Source organism: Schistocerca piceifrons, chromosome 8 (assembly GCF_021461385.2).
Source record: "Schistocerca piceifrons isolate TAMUIC-IGC-003096 chromosome 8, iqSchPice1.1, whole genome shotgun sequence".
Lineage (NCBI taxonomy): Eukaryota > Metazoa > Arthropoda > Insecta > Orthoptera > Acrididae > Schistocerca > Schistocerca piceifrons.
The window spans coordinates 372,564,594-372,570,941 of NC_060145.1; positions in this window are offsets into that span (position 1 = coordinate 372,564,594).

The following is a 6,348-nucleotide window of genomic DNA, read 5'->3' on the forward strand; positions in this document are numbered from 1 at the left end:
TTAAGAAAGGTCCGATCCAAATGCTGGTTTGATTTCTGCTGAGTATTAACTGAGTGAAAGCTGCTTATTCTCGGGAATAAGCTAATATTGTTAACAAGAAATGACAGTAAGAATATATATATTGAGAGGCCAATGTCAAAATACCCAGACTTGTGACCAGGGGTCGACACCACATATTGCCCGAACCACCTGTTTCTGAGCCAAAAATATCCTTTTAGAATGGGAAGAATTACCCCAAAATATAATACTGTATGACATAAGCAAATAAAATAAGCAAAGTAAACTAATTTTTGTGTCAAACGATCACTCACTTTAGATACCATTTGAATAGTAAAAATGGCAGCATTAAGTCTTTGAACAAGATCTTGAACATGGGCTTTTCACGACAGTTTACTATCTATCTGAACACCTAGAAATTTGAACTGTATGGTTTCACTAATCATATGCCCATTCTGTGACATTAAGACATCAGGTTTTTTGAATTGTGTGTTAGAAACTGTCAAAACTGAGTCTTATTGTGATTTAGTGTTAGTTTATTTTCTACAAGCCATGAACTTAGGTCATGAACTGCACTACTTGAAACCAAGCCAGTGTTGCACACAACATCCCTTACTACCAAGTTAGTGTCATCAGCAAACATAAATATTTTATAGTTACCTGTAATACTAGAGTGCATATCATTTATATAAATAAGGCACAGGAGTGACCCCAACACTGATCCCTTGGACACCCCCCACTTGATTGTACCCCACACAGACCCCACATCACAGCCAGTCTCAACATTGTGAATAATGACCTCTTGCTGTCTGTTGCTAAAGTAAGAGGTCAACCAATTGTGAGCTACTTCCCGTTTTCCATTTTGGTCCAACTTCTGGAGCAATATTTTCTGATGAATGCAATTAAATGCCTTAGTTAAATAAAAAAAATATGCCTAGTGTTCGAAATATTTTGTTTAACCCATCCAGTACCTCACAGAGAAAAGGGAATATAGCATTTGCAGTTGTTAAATGACTTTGTACATTTGATATCAAATCATATGATATAAAATGATCAATTATCCTTACATAAACAGCCTTTTCAATAGCTTCAGCAAACACAGGTGGCAAATAAATAGGTCTAAAACTGTCTACATTATCCTTTTCTCCCTTTTTATAAAGCTGCTTTACTAATGAGTGCATTAATCATTCAGGAAACTGACTATTCCTAAAGGAAAAATTATAAATATGGCTAAATACATGGCTAACATGTGCAGCACAGTGCTTTAATGTTCTACTAGGCATTTCATCATATCCATGAGAGTCCTTAGTCTTCAGTGATTTAATTATTGACTCAATCTCCCCCTTGTCTGTATCACAGAATAGTATTTCAGACATCAATCTCGGAAAGGCATTTGCCAAGAAATTTATATGATTCCCTGCAAAAACTAAATTTTTATTTAATTTATCAGCAATGCTCAGAAGATGATTGTTAAATAACATTGGTGGCCGAAGACTTCCAGCATAAGAAGTCAGCCTCATTCTGCCAGCGACCTTGTCAAAGAGGGCAGAGGAGCGGATAGAGGTTCAGGGCACTCTCTTGTCCTAGGGGTGGGAAATTTCCCCTAAAGGAGGAAGAATGAGCAATGATCAACGACATGAGGATGCAGAAGGCAATGGAAACCACTGCATTAAAGACACGTAATGTGTATCCACAGGACATGTGGCCTGTAATTGAAGAAGTGTCATGATGATCTCTCCATTCGCAAAAGATTCCGGAATAGTCCCCCATTCCGGGAGGGGACTGCCAAGGGGGAGGTTACCATGAGAAAAAGATTGAATAATCTACGTAAGGATAACGTTCTACGAGTCGGGGCGTGGAATGTCAGAAGCTTGAACGTGCTAGGGAAACTAGAAAATCTGAAAAGGGAAATGCAAAGGCTCAATCTAGATATAGTAGGGGTCAGTGAAGTGAAGTGGAAGGAAGACAAGGATTTCTGGTCAGATGAGTATCGGGTAATATCAACAGCAGCAGAAAATGGTATAACAGGTGTAGGATTCATTATAAATAGGAAGGTAGGGCAGAGGGTGTGTTACTGTGAACAGTTCAGTGGCTGGGTTGTTCTAATCAGAATCGACAGCAGACCAACACCGACAACGATAGTTCAGGTATACATGCCAACGTCGCAAGCTGAAGATGAACAGATAGAGAAAGTGTATGAGGATATTTAAAGGGTAATGCAGTATGTAAAGGGGGTCGAAAATCTAATAGTCATGGGTGACTGGAATGCAGTTGTAGGGGGAGGAGTAGAAGAAAAGGTTACAGGAGAATATGGGCTTGGGACAAGGAATGAAAGAGGAGAAAGACTAATTGAGTTCTGTAACAAGTTTCAGCTAGTAATGGCGAGTACCCTGTTCAAGAATCACAAGAGGAGGAGGTATACTTGGAAAAGGCCGGGAGATAAGGGAAGATTTCAATTAGATTACATAATGGTCAGACAGAGATTCCGAAATCAGATACTGGATTGTAAGGCGTACCCAGGAGCAGATATAGACTCAGACCACAATATAGTAGTGATGAAGAGTAGGCTGAAGTTCAAGACATTAGTCAGGAAGAATCAATATGCAAAGAAGTGGGATACGGAAGTACTAAGGAATGACGAGATACGTTTGAAGTTCTCTAACGCTGTAGATACAGCAATAAGGAATAGCGCAGTAGGCAGTACAGTTGAAGAGGAATGGACATCTCTAAAAAGGGCCATCGCAGAAGTTCGGAAGGAAAACATAGGTACAAAGAAGGTAGCTGCGAAGAAACCCTGGGTAACAGAAGAAATACTTCAGTTGATTGATGAAAGGAGGAAGTACAAACATGTTCCGGGAAAATCAGGAATACAGAAATACAAGTCGCTGAGGAATGAAATAAATAGGAAGTGCAGGGAAGCTAAGACGAAATGGCTGCAGGAAAAATGTGAAGACATCGAAAAAGATATGATTGTCGGAAGGTCAGACTCAGCATACAGGAAAGTCAAAACAACCTTTGGTGACATTAAAAGCAACAGTGGTAACATTAAGAGTGCAACGGGAATTCCACTGTTAAATGCAGAGGAGAGAGCAGATAGGTGGAAAGAATACATTGAAAGCCTCTATGAGGGTGAAGATTTGTCTGATGTGATAGAAGAAGAAACAGGAGTCGATTTAGGAGAGATAGGGGATCCAGTATTAGAATCAGAATTTAAAAGAGCTTTGGAGGACTTACGGTCAAATAAGACAGAAGGGATAGATAACATTCCATCACAATTTCTAAAATCATTAGGGGAAGTGGCAACAAAACGACTATTCACATTGGTGTGTAGAATATATGAGTCTGGCGACATACCATCTGATTTTCGGAAAAGCATCATCCACTCATTTCCGAAAACGGCAAGAGCTGACAAGTGCGAGAATTATCGCACAATCAGCTTAACAGCTCATGCATCGAAGCTGCTTACAAGAATAATATACAGAAGAATGGAAAAGAAAATTGAGACTGCGCTAGGTGACGATCAGTTTGGCTTTAGGAAAAGTAAAGGCACGAGAGAGGCAATTCTGACGTTACGGCTAATAATGGAAGCAAGGCTAAAGAAAAATCAAGACACTTTCATAGGATTTGTCGACCTGGAAAAAGCGTTCGACAATATAAAATGGTGCAAGCTGTTCGAGATTCTGAAAAAAGTAGGGGTAAGCTATAGGGAGAGACGGGTCTTATACAATATGTACAACAACACGGAGGGAATAATAAGAGCGGACGATCAAGAACGAAGTGCTCGTATTAAGAAAGGTGTAAGACAAGGCTGTAGCCTTTCGTCCCTACTCTTCAATCTGTACATCGAGGAAGCAGTGATGGAAATAAAAGAAAGGTTCAGGAGTGGAATTAAAATACAAGGTGAAAGGATATCAATGATACCATTCGCTGATGACATTGCTATCCTGAGTGAAAGTGAAGAAGAATTAAATGATCTGCTGAATGGAATGAACAGTCTAATGAGTACACAGTATGGTTTGAGAGTAAATCGGAGAAAGACGAAGGTAATGAGAAGTAGCAGAAATGAGAACAGCGAGAAACTTAACATCAAGATTGATGGTCACGAAGTCAATGAAGTTAAGGAATTCTGCTACCTAGGCAGTAAAATAACCAATGACGGACGGAGCAAGGGGGACATCAAAAGCAGACTTGCTATGGCAAAAAAGGCATTTCTGGCCAAGAGAAGTCTACTAATATCAAATACCGGCCTTAATTTGAGAAAGAAATTTCTGGGGATGTACGTCTGGAGTACAGCATTGTATGGTAGTGAAACATGGACTGTGGCAAAACCGGAACAGAAGAGAATCGAAGCATTTGAGATGTGGTGCTATAGACGAATATTGAAAATTAGGTGAACTGATAAGGTAAGGAATGAGGAGGTTCTACGCAGAATCGGAGAGGAAAGGAATATGTGGAAAACGCTGATAAGGAGAAGGGACAGGATGATATGACATCTGCTAAGACACGAGGGAATGGCTTCCATGGTACTAGAGGGAGCTGTAGAGGGCAAAAACTGTAGAGGAAGACAGAGATTGGAATACGTCAAGCAAATAATTGAGGACGTAGGTTGCAAGTGCTACTCTGAGATGAAGAGGTTAGCACAGGAAAGGAATTCGTGGTGGGCCGCAGTAGACAAAAAAATTATCAGTAACAGAAATATTTTTACTGTGAACTAACATAATATAGTCAACCTTATGCCGCTAACCAGACACATCCTTCACAACTGACAATATGGCTTTAATTTTATCCTTTGAGTTAGCTATTCTGTTTGCATACCACATACTCTTTGCCTTACTAATAACATTTTTAAGCGCCTTACACTACTGTTAGCTTGATTGTGACTACTTCTAACATTTTGATATAATTCCCACTTTGTTCTACATGATATCCTTATCCCACTCGTCAGCCACCCAGGCTGCCTATTACTACTAGTACACTGTTAGAACATTCTAATGGAAAGCAACTCTCAAAGAGCACGAGAAAAGTGTTAAGGAAAGCATTATATTTGTTATCTCATGAGACAACTGTTAAGGAAAGCATTATATTTGTCATCTATGTTATCGGCACTATAAACATCCTGCCACTCCTCTTCCTTGACGAGGTTTAAAAAACTCTTTATTGCTGTTGGACTAACTTTCCTACATAGTTTGTAATTATATATGACATTTTTTTAGTACAAAAGCCTTTTAGTGTTAAATTTTGTGCATCATGGTCTGAAAGGCTATTCACCCTTTTACTAACTGAATGCCCATCTGATAATGAAGAATGAATAAAAATATTGTCTGTGGCTGTGCTACTGTTCCCTTGTACCCTAGTTGGAAAAAACACAGTCTGCATTAGGTCATATGAATTTAGGAGGTCTACTAACATCCTTTTTCTTGCACCATCACATACAAAATCTATATTGAAGTCACCACATATAACTAATGTATGGTACTTCCTACAAAGTGAATCAAGAACCCTCTCTAGCTTGAGCAGAAATGCTCTGAAGTCAGAGTTAGGGGACCTATGAACAACAACAATTAGAAAAGTTTCACAAAATTCAACTGCCCCTGCACAACATTCAAATATCTGTTCAGTGCAGTGCCATGATATGTCTATGGACTCAAATGGAATACTGTTTTTTTACGAACATAGCCACCCCGCAGCCCGCAAGGAACTCCTTGAGAAACAACTAGCATAAGCAGTTCATTAACTTTGTCTCTAATACCTCTTATATTTTGATGAAATATGCTATTTCCTTCTCTAGTTGGAAACATGGCATACTCTGAAGGGGAGCCCTTTGTTAGAGAGACTTCCTTTAAGCAGGTATACCTATCAACTGACTTCAGTTTAAAAAAGGTGCAGCTCTAACATTACCATGAGTGACCCCACCACCACCCACTACACTGTCACCAATAAGCACTCATGGTAAAATTTACAGTTAGGTAATGTAGATGTATAGGTTGTCAACATTACCTAAGATCAGTAACACCAGTAGAATCATTTACAGACCTAATGGTAGCGGTCTCGAAATTATCTATCTACTAAGAAAGCAACTACTTCTATTAATTCTACTACACCACAGCTAATACCAGTACCAACAGAACTCCACAAAATTATTAGCTAAAACCAAAAATTCAAGCAGTCACTGGAACATTCAACAAAGGATTTCAACACACAGAAAACTCTAACAAACACAGCAAGCGAACATTTCCAAAAGTTTATTAAATCGTTATTTCACCACAAACAGTACATAACACTGCTGAAAATGATTAAATTTAGTAACTATAACAGTGCACAAATAACTTTGTCAGTACTTAGCTTTATAAC